General features: G+C 43.2%; 1 protein-coding gene across 4 annotated transcripts in view; it reads right to left on the bottom strand.

Moving 5' to 3' along the window:
• Nckap5 (NCK associated protein 5) overlaps window positions 1-15,329 on the bottom strand; it is a 1,019,391-nt gene extending 1,004,062 nt beyond the window's left edge. For all 4 annotated transcript variants that reach the window (XM_004659647.2, XM_045151370.1, XM_045151371.1 and 1 more), the window contains exon 1: window positions 14,932-15,329. The gene's annotated coding sequence lies outside the window, so the exon portion shown is untranslated. The remainder of the gene's footprint in view (window positions 1-14,931) is intronic.
• Between the last annotated feature and the right edge of the window lie 572 nt (window positions 15,330-15,901).

Below are 15,901 nucleotides of genomic sequence, written 5' to 3'. Positions count from 1 at the left end.
GCCCTTCACCTTCAGGTAAGTACAAGAGCTTCTCAGCCTGTGATGGGGTAACATCCTAATAACCTGAAGTCAAAATTGCACCAGTAATATGATGAGCAATTAGGTCTTGGCTCTTTCTACTTGTATCCCACATGGCTGGACCAGGGCTGTGGCTCTGCATCCCAGAGTTTCACACTTCCTAATGGTAGTCCATGAAGAAACTCACATGCAAAGAACCACTTTTATAAATGCATGTCACTCTCTTTACCTCACCAGGCTGTATAGTCAAAAGATTCAAGTTGACACCAAAGCACTGAGAAGAAGCAACAGTGGTATGTTTAGCACTAAGTGAGACATCTCTGTCACACAGTCCAAGGCTCAGGGACGCTTACGGGAGAGGTGGTAGAAAGAATGTAAAAGCCAAAGGAAGGGGAGAAGGGCTTTGCAATGCTGTCTTCCAGACACAAAGTGGCCGTGGTACTCATGACCTCACAGTGGTGAACACCACCTATAGAAGCCTTGCATAATAGGAGGGGGAAAATGATACCATCAAAATAGAAGAGAGACTAATTAGAAAGAAGAAGGGATTCAGTGGAGGTGGGATGTGGTTAGGGGGGAGAGGAGGGTTGTGGGAGGGGATTATGATCATGGTATATTGCCTATATGTGCAGTTGTCAATAAAAATTTTAAAATTGAGTTGAAACATTTTTAGTCAAGGACCATTATTCGGTGTACCTTTTCTGGGGACACGGACAATCATCTATTCATTCCAGATAGGGAAATAACAGAGACTACAGAAAATTCCACTGACCTGTCTACTTTGATGAACCAGTGGATTTACTGATACAGGAGCATAGATGAGGGGTTACTTACAGGAGCATGGGCAACTTACAGTTGGCTATGCCCCCAAAGAAATATGTCTGTCTTTCTCCCAGGAACCATTAACTGTTTAGATTTCTCTAGAGAGGGGAATGATCTTGTCTACCCCAACCCATAGCATGTTAACTATCTATAAATCCTCAAGGTGGGAACGGAATCTTTTAAGCAACACCCCCCCAACAACCATTAACTGCCTAGAGAGCCTCAGGGAGGGGCAGAGCTTTGTGAAGCCCTTCCCCTTGCAATTATTAGCTGCCTATAAATCTTCAGGAAGTGACAGGGCAATGTACTACCTTTACCTTACTAACCATTAATTGTCTATAAATTCTCAGGGGTTAGGGCCTTGTGCATCCCCTCTCCATCAGAGGGATCCAGTAGTGACAGACCCACAAGCTTCTTGTCTATGGATCTGATAATCTTTTCATAACCTCATATTCAACTATAATAAAACCCTCAGATATCTGGACTTAAGCATAGCAAGATAACTTTGATAAACAGTAACACCTGTTCCCAGCCTCTTGTTAGTCCTAATTCAGAAGGAATGACTCTCCTGCATGTGTCCTAAATGCTCTATTCTTTCCTTGGCTTTTCCTCAACAGCATCCTCTCTGTAGGGTCCGTGTCACCAGATTATGTTGCCAGGACAGTGACTGAGCCATAGTCACAAAAACATTCCAGTGTCTGACACAAAACCAAGAATGACTGGTACTTAATAGGTTTTGAATGATGATGTATCACTCGATGATTCTCCCTCCACAGCTGAGAAACACTAGGATAAGGGAAAATGGTGTTGAAACCACCTGCCCTACTTCCATCCTGTATAATATGGGTGAGTTTCCAAATGCGTCTATTTGTGACACCCCGGAGGGTCCATGACTTCTGCTGAGACTTGTCAGCTGGCCAGAGCTAACCACTCTCTTAGGCAAACATGGACCATCAGCCTCAATCAGCACTGTGTTTAGATTAAACTTCTCAATGTCCTTTACTTTTTTTCATTCATTCATTTTTGAGAAAAGGTCTCAGGTATCTCAGACTGGCTTCAGTATCTCTATGCAGCCTGGGATAGCCTTGAACCTCTGATACTCCAGCCTCCACCTACTGAGCGCTAAGACTATGGGCATGTGCTACCATGTCCAGCTTATGTGGTGGCGGGGTTGAACCTAGGGCTTTGTGTATGGTAGTCAGCCACTTTACCAACTGAGCCACATCCCCAGCGCCAACTCTTTCATTTCTAAAGAGGAAATTACTTTTATAGCTAGTGAGATTGTGGTCATCTTACAGAGAAGTGGTCTTTCAAATGACGCACAATACAGGTGGTTTCACTCTATTGCAAACTTACTTTTCATCATCTGCTATGTTCCCATACAAAATACCTAATCTCAATGTTCCCATGGGGTCAGTCAAGGTAAGCATGAGGTAGGAACTATTTTTCTAGAGGTAAAATTATACACACACACACACACACACACACACACACACACACACACACAATGTAAGTCTCGGTACCCATGTTAACAATTCATTTTGGGTTAAATTTAATTTCTATCTTCTGATATGGCTTTAGGTTAGAATTAAACATTAGATTAGAATAAGAGAGTTATGATATGGGATGTCAAGAGAACAGAGACCTGTATAGTTAGGAGACCTGATTGCACACTGTGGCCTAAGACAGAACCTGGTGTTAACAGGGTATCACACCAACCCAGATGTTCTGAAACCCAAGAGAAATCTGACCCTTAAAGGTATGAACAGGAGCCTTAAGTATCCTCTCTAAGGTAATGAGTAATGCAAACAGAGTTTATAAGAAGGAAAATTGCAGCTACCAAAATTAGGAGCAGCTGCTGAAACGTAGTAGCAATAGTTGTCGACAGCAGAAATTCCATTTATGAGACAGCCTGGTTCTAACAGGCAGTTTAGCAATGAAGGCCTGAGAGGAACATGGAGCCAAAAGAGCTGAGAAAGACTCTGCTTACGCCCCCAAGCCCACATGCACACGAAAACCCAGTGGGCAGGTGAATTTGAGATCGCAGTATCCCCGTGTGCATTAGTCCATGTAGTGTCACTATTTTAAACCTGAAGATGGGCATTTTGTTGGAAAGGGGGCAGATTGGGAGCTAAGGAGATGGGTCAGTGAGGCAAGTATTTGCTATGAGGCTGGAGAGATGACTCGGAGGCTAAGAGCATTTCCCTCATTAACATGAGGGCTTAAGGGTACTTGAGGCCCCCCAAGTTCAATTTCCCAGCACCCACATAAAATAGTTGAGAATGGCCATGCATGTTTTTAACCCAATTCCTGTGGGGAACAGAGATCAGTGAACCTCTGGGGTTCATGAAAACAGCAAGCTCTGGAATCAGTAAGAGACTTTGTCCCAGGGTAATGGGCAGATGAATTGAGGGGCACCCAACACTTTCCTTGGGTCTCTGCAAGCATGTGCATGGAGCACCATGTAGCTGCACACGCACAAGCATGCATGCACATGTGCACAACACACACACACACTGCTTCTGTGCAAGCATGAGGACCTGAGTTCAAATCCCCAGCACCCACATAAACAAGTGGAATGTGGCGCTGCACACCTGTAATCCCAGAGCTGGGGAGGCAGATGAGGCGGGATGCGTGGGCTTGCTGCCAAGCTGCTCTCGACAGATCAGCAAGCTGCAGCCTCACTGAGAGAACCTGTCTCAACAAATAAGCCAGACAGCAATTGAGAAAATCACCCAGTGTCCACCTCTGGCCTTTGCCCGTATAGGAACATATGCACTCATACATGCACACACATGCATCCACACACACGGATATGCATATTAATACACACACATCACAGATATACACATGCAAAAGAAGTTTATAAAAAAGGTTATTCCAGGGCTGGAGAGATGGCTTAGCGGTTAAGCGCTTGCCTGTGAAGCCTAAGGACACAGGTTCGAGGCTCGGTCCCCCAGGTCCCACGTTAGCCAGATGCACAAGGGGGCGCACGCGTCTGGAGTTCGTTTGCAGAGGCTGGAAGCCCTGGCGCGCCCATTCTCTCTCTCTCCCTCTACCTGTCTTTCTCTCTGTGTCTGTCGCTCTCAAATAAATAAATTTAAAAAAAAAAAAAAAAGGTTATTCCACAGTCTTAGAGACTGAAAATTGCAAAGGCATGTCAGCTTTCACACCCCCAGCCCCATTGTTCTGTGTCGCTTCATGACAGATCACATCACAGTAGTGGCACATATGTGTGTGAGACAGGACAGAGCTCAGGGAGGGACCTGCCTTGCAACCTCCCGTAGGCCCACCTCTTAAAGCTTCCACGCCTCATGCTGCCACCCTGGATACCAAACTTCTCACTCGTGAACTCTTGGAGAACCTGTCCACTTCCAGATTTCTTCCATTCTATTGGAGCTGATGGTAGATATTGATATGCAAGAATTTTCAAAGGTTTCTTCTTTTTAATTTATTAATTTTTGATTGATTTTTAAAATAAAAAGGTTGTACTCTTATGCTCCCTGTCCCCCATCCCAATTCTGCTGAGGGTCTTCCTCAGTGGGTTTGTTGGTTTTCTTTGTCAGGACCAAGCAGCATCAGTCAGAGTATTGCCTTCCTATTCAAATGGAACATATACCTTAAACATGGAAGGACAAGGGAACACATTAAAGGCAAGTCAGTACAATGCTACCATACAGTCCAGAGTGAACCCAAATTTTATCTGAAATTCAGACCCCAGCTCTACTTCCAAGCTCACTGACCTTGCATGAGTAGTTAAAACTCTCTGAGCTTTGGTTGCCTCATCTACACAGGAGACATCTCGAAAGAAAGAAACAAAGTAAGACACGCGAAGGACTGGCACGCAGCGAACACAACTGCAGTGGCTGATGTCGAGGGGTGATGTTGGGATGGTGTCTGCTATGGTGAAGGCACTCCTTGATACTAACAGCTTCCCGTCGCCATGGAGCTAAGCTAGGGCTGAACCCCAGCTGGTGGAGTGCTTGCCCTGCATGCAAGAAGCCCAGGGGTCAGCCCCTAGCACTACATAGACCAAGCATGAGGTGCATTCTTGCCTTCCCAGCACTCGGGAGGTGGAAACAGGAGGATCAGAAGTACAAGGTCATTCTAAGCTATATAGTGGATTTGAGATTAATTTAGACTGCATGAGACCCTATTTCAAAATAAGATAAACTAACAAAATTAAGCTTTTTATAAAAAAGATAAAACCTGTATAGAAAATCTAAAATATGGAACAGGGACAATTTTCCTGTGTGTAGGCTCCAGGATAAGGGAAAGAAGCCTAAACTATCATGGTAAAATCATGATACATTTCTACCTCCTCCATCCACACAATCCCTTGTTTCAGAGTCCTCTCTACTTCAGGCAGAGGGAGGGAGCAGTAACGGCCCTTGTTTTAGGGGAGGAAAGACTTACTCTCAACCAACAACCCAAGTCCAAACTGAAGTAAATGTGCCAAGTATAGGATTCTCTCCACCAGCCTGGACTCTACAAACAGGGTTTTGCTTAATACTTCACAATGTAAATAGTCTTTGTTTTCTACTTGGACTGAAATCCTAATAAAGAAGAGACAATTTTCCCCATATGATTCTCCCATCCCTGTTCCCACCATCACAAAACAACTGTTTTCCTGTGGCATGGACACAACACATCTCACTGTGAGCCCGGCCATGTCCTCCTCCGCCCTGTTTGCAAGGCTGGCATGTGTGTGGTGGGCTGGAAGAGACTGCGTCAGGCTACACACGTTAGTCAACCGAGAGCACGCCATAGTCCAATCCACTGAAACAAAACTTGGTTGATCCATTTTTCTCAATCAATCAGAGATAATAATTGTTGTCCATCATGAAGATGTCCTTTTAGCATTTAGCTTTGCAAACACTTTACAGAACGGATACTGTGCCTTTTCAGTTTCTCTAATCCTAGCCTTTTCTCCTCCTATAGTTCAGGAAAAACGAGACACAAATTCCAAAGACAAATGGTGGGCCTCAGTTTGCTCGCAAACTTGAGAGACATTGCAGCTAGCAGTTCAGTTCCATGGACAAGAAATACTTAGGGTGTAACACAGAAATATTTTTCCACATCTTGTAGGTATCATTTTAATTGTCATGGTATACATTTCTTGTATATAAGGATGGGTTTTTTTTTGTTTCGTTTTGTTTTTTTTGAGGTAGGGTCTCCCTCTGGCCCAGGCTGACCTGGAATTCACTATGTAGTCTCAGGGTGGCCTTGAACTCACAACGATCCTCCTACCTCTGCCTTTCAAGTGCCGGTATGAAAGGCATGTGCCATCATGCCAGGTTATAAGGATGTTCTCATACGAATATGTAAGTTGAGTATATTTACCACCCTCATACCCCCTCCACTCCCCTTCTCACCATGCCCCCACTGTCAGCTTCCTTTGTTGTCCTAGACAGCTGTGAGCTTTCTCTTGGAACACAAACATTCCTATAACAACCCAGTATGCAATGCAGCTGAGGGCTTCCTGTGAGCAGCAGCCTGTGGGCTTTATAAGCTATGGAAAGTAGTAGAAGTGGCTGAGGCAGACAAGGTTCTCAAGGCTCTTAGTCAGAGCTCAGCTACTTGGGGGATTCCATTCATCCCCCTGGAGGTTAGTAAAGCAAAAGAGACAACCAGTGCTTGCCTCTGATAATAAACAAGGGAAAGAACCCAAAACTCCCCAGGCTCTTGATGGATAAAACAAGCTCTAAGAAAAACTACTTTAAACTGATGGAAAGTTCCCGACGAAGGCAGCATTCACAGAAGTGGTGGGCAAGGTTAAGGACAGGGCTGGGCTAGGCTGAGCCTCATGTGTCCGATTCCAGCTACCCCCACCCCTCATTTGAACTAGTATAATGCTAAGGGGAGTAACCACGCCCTCACTGGTATTCCCAACCCACAGGAAGGAAAACTATACTTAAGGTTAGAAATTGGCAGTGGAGAAGCCACATATGGGAAGTAGAGAATTGATGATAGTCCTGGAGACATCTCAGGCAATCATCCTTAATTTGAAAACAAATGCTGTTACTAGGTGAAACAGAAGTTGGAAAGTAGTTGTGTGTAAACGACAGCTCCTGAACCCAGACAAGATAATCTCAGGAAACAGGTCATGTGGAAGATTGAGTGGACAAAAAGAAAAAAAAAAAAAAAATCAGATGGAGCCAATTTGGCTCTGACTCATGGATACAAAGAAAGCAATTAGAATTGAATAGTGTAGGAAGTAGCTGGGGTACTGGCTGGAAGCAAGCACTCCAACATGCCTGCACCCCAGAGAGGCTCTCACTGCATGTAACAGGGAGCAGAGCACACAGCTCAGGCTTGGCTGGTTTGCCTCTAGATCTGGAGCCATCATGTGAAATCACAGGAGCAACAAGGGCCTCGCAAGGTGCCAACGGGGGAATCCTGCAGTTGCTGTCATGTCCTAACATTGCTGCCTTTGTTAAAAATAACACCCGTCAATCCTTCATTCTGACCCTAGACTTACTCCTTCCAGAATGCCATCATCCTCCAGTCTCCGCATGATGCTGTGGTCTTCAATAAATCCTGACTTTTTAGGCTAGCCTGCTTATAAGAGACTCTATGGCTTTTGTTGTGTTATTACACACTCCTGAAAATGAGAACTGTGTTTGGTCTCTTGGCATAGATAGTTCCTCAAGAGGCTATTTAAATAAAGAAAATATGCAGGTTTCAAAAATTAAGTACACTTTGTGTGTGTGTGTGTGTGTGTGTGTGTGTGTGTGTGTGTGTGTGTGTTACCATGACCTGGCATATGTTAGATATGTATTTTTGTCATTGTACAAAGAACTAGATTCTTTCCCTTATTTATTTGTATTTTGACAATTTCTTATATGTGCATAATGTCTTTTGATCATATTCAAACCCATTACCTTCTCTTGTCCTCTCCTCCTTGCCCTTGAACCCCTTCTTCTTTCTAACTGGCCCCACTTCAACTTTGATGTCTGTTTTGTGACCTACTGAGTTTAATTAAGATTGGTTACATGCTCAGATGAGGGGTTATTTACAGGAGTATGAGCATTAAGGTTGGTTGCATGCTCAGGTGAGGGGTTATTTACAGGAGCATGAGCAACTTACCAGTGTTTATACCACTGAAGAAAATGCCTCCCCACCCCCAGCAATTATTAGCTGTCAATAACTCCTCAGAGAGGGCTTGGGCCTCATAAGCCCCTTCCCCTTTCATGAGGGACTACAGACAGGCCCAATCTAGAGCAGGTCTTGTGTAGTTCATGAGTGTAAAAGCCATGTTGTATACAGAAGACAGTGTCTCCTAGCACTCCTAAGGTAGGTCACTGAGTCTCCCGGAACTTCAGTTTTCCTAGTGGCAAACAAGGGTAAGCTTTCCTACCTCATTAGACTTTTTAAAACTTAAATGTGTCATTCTATTGACAATTAATGATCCTTTAAACAAACAATGTTGGAACAATTGGATATCCACATACAAAAACATGAAGCTAGAACCTTACCTACCTCAAACCAAATGTGTAAGTCACTTCAAAATGGGTTACAAATATAAATGTAAGAATGAAGGGCTGGAAAGGGGGCTTCACAGTTAAAGTGCTTGCCTATGATGCCAATGGACTCAGGTTTGATTCACCAGAACCCACATAAGCTAGATGCACAAGGTGGTGCATGCATCTGGAGTTCATGTACAGTGGCTAAAGTCCCGGGAGTGTGCTTCCTGTCTCTCTCCCTCTCTCTCCCAATAAATTAAATAAATAAATAAAAATTTAAACAATAATTAAAGGGGTAGGACAGTTAGGGAAGATGGTAACAAATGTTCATGAATTTAGGTAAACAAAGTACTTTTATTAATTTTTTGTTTATTTTTATTTATTTATTTGAGAGTGACAGACAGAGAACGAGGCAGACAGAGAGAGAGAGAGAGAATGGGCGTGTCAGGGCCTCCAGCCACTGCAAATGAACTCCAGATGCGTGTGCCCCCTGGTGTATCTGGCTAACGTGGGTCCTGGAGAATCGAGCCTCAAACCAGGGTCCTTCACAGGCTTCACAGGCAAGCACTTAACCGCTAAGCCATCTCTCCAGTCCACAAAGTATTTTTGGAGATGGCAATAAAAGCACAAGAAACAAAAGGGAGAAACACAGAAGTTTATCAAAATTAAGACCTTTTGCATTATGAGTCAAAAAATGAAAAGAGAAGGTATGGAGAGGATATATTTTCAAATCATGTAGCTAAGAATCTACTGTTTAGAATCTATCAGATGGGCTTTGTAGAGAATGAGAGTGATTATTTCTGGGTACAGGGGTCTTTGGGGAGGCAACAAATATATTTTCAAATTTTGTAGTAGTGATTGTTATTCAACTCAGAATATAATAAAAGCTACTTAATTATAGGGATTGAATGGTATTTGAATAATAGCTCAAAAGGCTATTAAAAACTGAAATGCAAATATAATATAAATAATATAATATAAATGTAATAGTGAGCATAAGTAAAAGTATATGCAAGCATTTTAAGCACATGTATGTAATTTAAAATGTATGTTGGAAGTAGGGGAGGTAGGTCGGTCGGGAAAGTGCCTGCCTCATATGCATAAGGACCTGAGTTCCACCCTCAGTGCCCATATAGATTTGGGGTGTAGTAACACACACCTCTTATCACAGCCCTGGGAAGGTGGAGACAGGAGTATCCCTGGAATGATCTGGCTAATCTAGCCAAATCTGTAAGCTCTGGGTCAGTAAGAGACCTTGCCTCAAAGGAAGTGGGCAGCGTACCTGAGGAGAAACTGAGATGAACCTTCAACTTCCACACACATGTGCACCCATACCCATGCATCCACCCTGACTCCCACTCTCCCACACACATGCAACAAAATGTATGTTATCTGTGTATATTATGCACAAATGATGCTTTTCCTGTAGTAAGTGCCCAAAATAGTTTAAATCTCTGGCCTTGTTGATGATGATTAATTTAAGCAAGAAGTAATAGAGATAGGATGGTGAATGGAAAGCACTTTAGAGCAGGGCTATACTGAATTCCTCCTACACAATGGGAATAACCGGTGGTATTCTTTTCTAGAAATTTCTGTTTTATACAGCAGCTCCAAGTTGTTTCCACCTGAGCCTTGTACTCCATTCCCCAGTTACAACTATGTTCCAATGACAAGGTTTTTCTGTCTTCCTCATTTTTTAACTTTCAACAAAGATGAGCTCAGGGATGAAGAGATGGCTCAGCAGTTAAAGGCACTTGCTGCAAAACCTGACAGCCTGGGTTTGATTATCTAGTACCTATGTAAAGCCAGATGCACAAAGTAGCTCATACATCTAAAGTTTGTTTACAGTGGCAGGAGGGCCTGGCATGCTTATATTTACTCTTTCTATATAAATAATTATGATAAATAATTTTAAAAAAGAATGAGCTCAAGCCAAGTGTGGTGGCACATGCCTTTAACCCAAGCACTCAGGAGGCCAATGTAGGGAATTGCTGAGTTCAAAGCCAGCCTGGGACTACATAGTGAATTCCAGGTCAGCCTGGGCTAGAGCCACACTCTACCTCAAAAACACAAATTAGTTCAAATGTTATTAACTGGATCCCTATTTCCCATACCTAGTAGTTGGCATTTGACTTGCTTTTTTTTCAAATTTTTGGGGTATTTTTATTTATTTATTTGAGAGTGACAGACAGCAAGAGAAAGAAATAGAGAAAGAGAGAGAGAGAGAGAGAGAGAAAGAGAGAGAATGGGCACTCCAGGGCCTCCAGCCACTGCAAATGAACTTCAGATACTTCATGACTTTTTGTTGTTATTGATGATGATTTGTATTTTCCAAGAACATAGCAAAGACAAAAGGAGTATATGTCAGAATTATAACATTGAAGGACTGAGGAGCTGGCTCAGTGATTAAAGGCACTTGCTTACACAGCCTGATGGCCTGAGTTTGATTCCTCAGTATCCATATAAACCCAGATGCACAGAGTATCTGGAATTCATTTACAGTAGCAAGAAGCCCTGGCACACCAATTCTATCCCTCTCTTCTCCTCTTCTCTTCTCTCTCTCTCTCTTTCTCTCTCTTCCTCTCTAAGTAAATAAATAGATAGAATTTTAATATGGAGTATCACCAAATTATGGAATCCTATGTAGCTTTTTAAATATTTCTTTCATATACTTTATGGGATTTTCCAATTTTTTATAAATATCATTATTATAAACACTCTTCACATAGAATAATATATATACTTAAATGCTACAAATTAATACAAATATAGTTTATGAAAAGAATTCTGTCCAAAGTCAGGATCCCCCAAAGATGCATCAGAACTCCCAGTGAAATAAATGGCATGGTGTTGGGGGGTATCTATATAATGTGTGTGATGTGTGCAGTGTGTGTGGTATGTGATGTTTGTGTGTGGTATGCATGTGTGTCATCCACTTTGTTATGATCCTTCCTGAAATAAGAGGAGAACAAATATTAGTCAATTTCAGTTCAAAGCTATAATCAAATTTTTAATGCAGTTTGTTGATTTAATAAGACTTGCACCTTGGCTCAGATGTCTTTGAATGATCCTTGGCAACTCTGGTTGGATTCTTCCTAGGCAAGAAAAGCTGAGTGATTTGTATCACCCAGCCACTACCAATCCGTTTATAGGCTTGCAAAACTTCTAGTCTAGACAATAATTAAAGTCAGAAACGTAACTTAATTAAAACATGTCTCTCCCCAGCCCTGGGGGCCATTCCTCTCGGCTACTACAAGCAATGTTTTCAGAGACTCTTCTGGGATAGACTTGGGACTATCTCCTTGGGTCTAGTCGCTTAAGGAAGAATGAGAAAGGATCAGGATGGGAGTGGGGGTGGGTTGGCAGGTTTATATGGGCATGATAAAAGTGAAAGCAGATGTCCTTAATGCATAAAGACAAATGTCAAGGGTCACTACCATGTACTGACCAAGATATCAAGGAAACAGAAACTGAACTTGTTTTGTTAAGAACATAGTAAGTCCTTAGATCAACTATGTCACCAAAATCACAAACAAGCAGCATGGTGGGCTTGGTTGGCCTGAAGAAATATTTTGTTTTGTCTCAAAATGTTTTCTTTTTCATTGATACTAGTATTTAAAATGTGGAAATTTGAGGGCCTGAGGGATAGCTGCCAGTAAATTGCTTGGACTTGAAAGTCTGAGGACCTGTGTTTGATTCCCTGAACCATGGGAAAGACATTCAGGTATGGTAGCACACACTTGTAATCCAGTGCTTGGGGTGTAGAGACAGAGGGTCCCTCGGGCTCACTGTCCAGCCATTCTAGCCTACTCAGTGAGCTCCAGGCGAGTGAGGTACTTTTAATAATAATAAAAGAACGTGGACAGTGTTGGGCAGTTTTCCTGAGGAGGTTACCTGAGGACTACATAAATGAATGAGTGAAATAATAAATATGAGTGGATATTTTACCTAAAACTAAAACTTCTAGTTTGTTCTGAATAATTGAAAAAGCATGGAGTAGACTCACAGAACCCAGTGATTTTTCAGCCAACGTCATACAGCGGTTACACACCACAACTTTTCTGCAACAACATTTGGATCAGACTTTTTGGCACGCATGTGTATGCAGGATGTGTGGTGTGGTGTGTGCATGTTTGTGTGTAGCTGTGTGCACCCTGTGCACGTCTGTGCAGAAGCCAGAGAGAAGAGGTGTCTTGCTCTTGTAGTCTTCCATGTGGTGCCTTGAGGCAGAGGCTCCCATTGACTCTGATCAGACCCGCTGACCAACAAGCCCAGCAATCCTCCTGCCTCCACCCTCTACAGGACTAGGTGCATAAGCTCATGCCCAGCTTGTTATGTGGGTGCTGGGAATCAAATTCAGGTGGTCTCAGGCCCTCTCATACCTCCATGCTTTTAGGGAAAGCATTCTTAATGGCTGAGCCATTTCTCCAGCCCCTTTTATCACATTTTATAAAATTACCCATTCATGACAAAATGCAAATTAAACACAAAACCGGTCCCTTGCTGCAGATAGATTGCAAAGCATTAATCTCTCTGTAGCCTCTCAGACTCTTCCTGCAGATAGTAAATGTTTAAAGTGTTGTGGGGCCCTGGGGCCTCGGCTGCCATAACTCAGCCCTGCTGCAGAAGCTCAAAGGTGGCCACAGACAACGTGTCAACAAATAGGTGTGGCTGTCTTCCAATAAAACTTTATCTCCACAAGCCCATGGTGGGCAGGTATTGGCTTGTGATCTGTAAGTTATCAAGCCCTGCTCTAAGCCACAGGAAGGAGATTGGACTTGACTTTAAAGACAACAAAACACCTGCCTAATTGAGGCTCTCCTCCTCTCTTGATCTCCCTCATCACTGCCTGGTCATATTTGGAAAGTCTTTGCATTGTAGGTTCTGAATGAGAAAGGATATGGGAGCTCCTCCCAACTCCTACATGAGGTTTTCCTCTAAGCAATGCTGGCAGAAGTCCGTGCTTACAGGACTTATGTCCAAAGACAATCATCCAGAAATGTGGCTCTTACTTGCATCTTCAGGGAATAAGTGTGATGCCATCCTCTGTGCAAGAGCTTGGTGAGTAAGTCAGCGTAAACCAGGGTCATAGCCATTCATCCTCCCAGACCAAGCCAGCCAAGCCCCAGTTCACTGAGTCTTCTGAGTCAGTAAGTCGCCTCTCCTTCCAGTGGTCAGAAGCACTTTGTGCCAGAGTTCTTCTGCACAAAGTCTCATTTTTCTTCAAATAGGATTCTGGGTCCATTTCTGGCTATTTTATTTAAGCAGTGGACAGACTGCAGGACGCACAGGTTGCCTTGTTTTGCCCTAGGCTCAGGTACTGTCACAGACAGGAAAGACTTTCAACATTCACACATCTCCATTCACATGACACTCATCTCATAAACACATCCCCACGAACACACAGTGGAGTGCCTCTTCTCTCCCCTACATAGAGTGGAGCGCACTGGGTTTGTGTATGAGCAGATGAATTCTCCCTAGTAGGTCTCTCATATAGTGGATAGTGAGCTGAGGCAATTTCTGTTGAAATCTCCTTTATTTAAGATTCCTTTCATTGACTCACAACACACTTCATGAGTAAAACTACTGCTGCTGGTTCCCTTAAAATATCCCTTCTGGGCCAACCACGGTTTATGTTGGCAGCAGGTAGCTTAGAGAATGTTGGAAAGTCTCAGCTTGGCATGGCCTCTGAGCTACTGACACATTAAAGATTAATAAAGCGCATTTAGCTGAGCTCAGGACGTTGCAATGTGATCCTTTACCGTGAAATGTGCAAGATTCTTTGTTTGCAATGAACAAAATTAAAGCCAGGAAGGGCTGCCCATGACTCGTTGAGATAGGAAACAATTGGGAACTGTGAGCATCTTTCCTTGGATAACTGATGGGTAGGAGTCAATGCTCATGCTCAACCATACATCTGCAAAGTGTTCTCAAGTATTTCAGTGAGGCACCAGGGCTGGTCCTTCCCCCTCCCAAACAAGCCGAGCCAGTGAACCACAGAGCACAACTGTACCTGCCCACTTGAAGTACAAGAGAAGGTTGAATCCAAAGACATTCCCCAATGAGCAGATCTCCATGGAAAATTAGGACATAGCAAGACATCTCTGACTTCACTCTAGGTAACCACCATGCTGAAGTTTGATTGAATACTAGCTCAAGAGGGGGAAAAAAATTCCCAAACAAACATTATCCTCACGCATAGTTGCAGGGCTGGCAATGAAACAAACCAACAGTACTTATCATGGGAATTTAAAAAATTCAAGCAGATTTATATGGACCACATTATTGACTCCAAGGCAGAAGCCATCCACCATCAATCTCCACATACCCGGCAACCCAGCCACAAACTCTAGAACAAGTCAGCAGAGGCCACATTGTAAATAGGCACCATCCTCAGAATGCACTCCTGGCCTCCACGTGGTGGCTGATAGCGCCTGTATTTACCCAGTGAGTGTGATCTCTGTGCATCCTCCAGAAAGAAAAGGAAAAAAAAAAAAAAAAAATCCTAGGCAGACCCTGCTCTGTAAATCAGAGCTCCAGACCAGAGCACTGCAGTAAGTGTTTCTCTCCACCAGCACCCACATTCGAGGGAAAGGAAAAGAAAACAGAAAAATTCTGTCCTTACCGAAAAGGCATAGCTGAATGTCTCACTTTAGTCCACTCACTGCATTCTGTTGCATTTGATCAAAGTTCTAACGCTATTCAGGAGAGTTCCTGGGGTTCTTGGATCTTCCTTCCAGAGTTTTCATCACTGGTTTCCCAGCCTGGGTTTAACAAACACCGCTGTGTTCTGTATGCAGCACCACACCGGGCAACTCGCCAACGCAGAGTTTACAGAGGCAATCATCAACGCGCTTCCCTCTTTTGTGTCTTTTAAGGTGCTTGTCCGAGTGTCATCTCTGATTCTGACAGGGGCCGAAGATAGCCTGCTCAGAAGACTTCTCCAGCCGCCCTGCCTGCTGCCCAGAGCTCAGTTCGCAAAGTTTGTTGTTTTGTCTCCCTGCCCTGAAGTTCTCTGCACGATCACGATCGAAGGGTTTGTTTCTACACCAGCTGCACTTTAAATGTATTTTAATTGGCTGGAATGTGGAAAGAATCCATTTGGTAGTGGTTTACATGTGAAGCACGCCCAGGGCAGCCGAAAGAGGCCCCAGAAGCAGCCGATTACTTCATCCAAAGCTGCAGTTTGACTCCTACATAACCACAGGGAATTCAGTTCTATAGGCAAGAACGAGTAATTAATAATTTGCTGAAAAAATTCTTCATTCATCTACAAGCCAAAAAAGCAAAGGAGCTTTAAAAAAAACCCATGCAGACACAAGAGTTCTTCTGAAAGGTTTGATTTATAGCCCCCTGTTCAGCTCTTCACAAACATTGACTTTGTATAACATTACAGGAGAGTATATGCATAATTTGGTTTGCCTGAAAAGTTAATTCAAGTAATTTTCCTTTTGAAAGAATCCCCTGAGACGTGGCATTCTATTACCTCTTTATACATTAGCCACATGCTACAATAAATACTGTCAATACTTGGGATATTTCCCTAGTCCCTTTATTTTTCTTGGGTGGTTGCAGTAATTAGTTTGTGGCCTCTG

The sequence above is a fragment of the Jaculus jaculus genome, chromosome 5 (assembly GCF_020740685.1).
Source record: "Jaculus jaculus isolate mJacJac1 chromosome 5, mJacJac1.mat.Y.cur, whole genome shotgun sequence".
Taxonomy (NCBI): Eukaryota; Metazoa; Chordata; class Mammalia; order Rodentia; family Dipodidae; genus Jaculus; species Jaculus jaculus.
The sequence above is the reverse complement of the archived record's forward strand: the minus strand, read 5'-3'. Positions and strand labels throughout refer to the sequence as shown.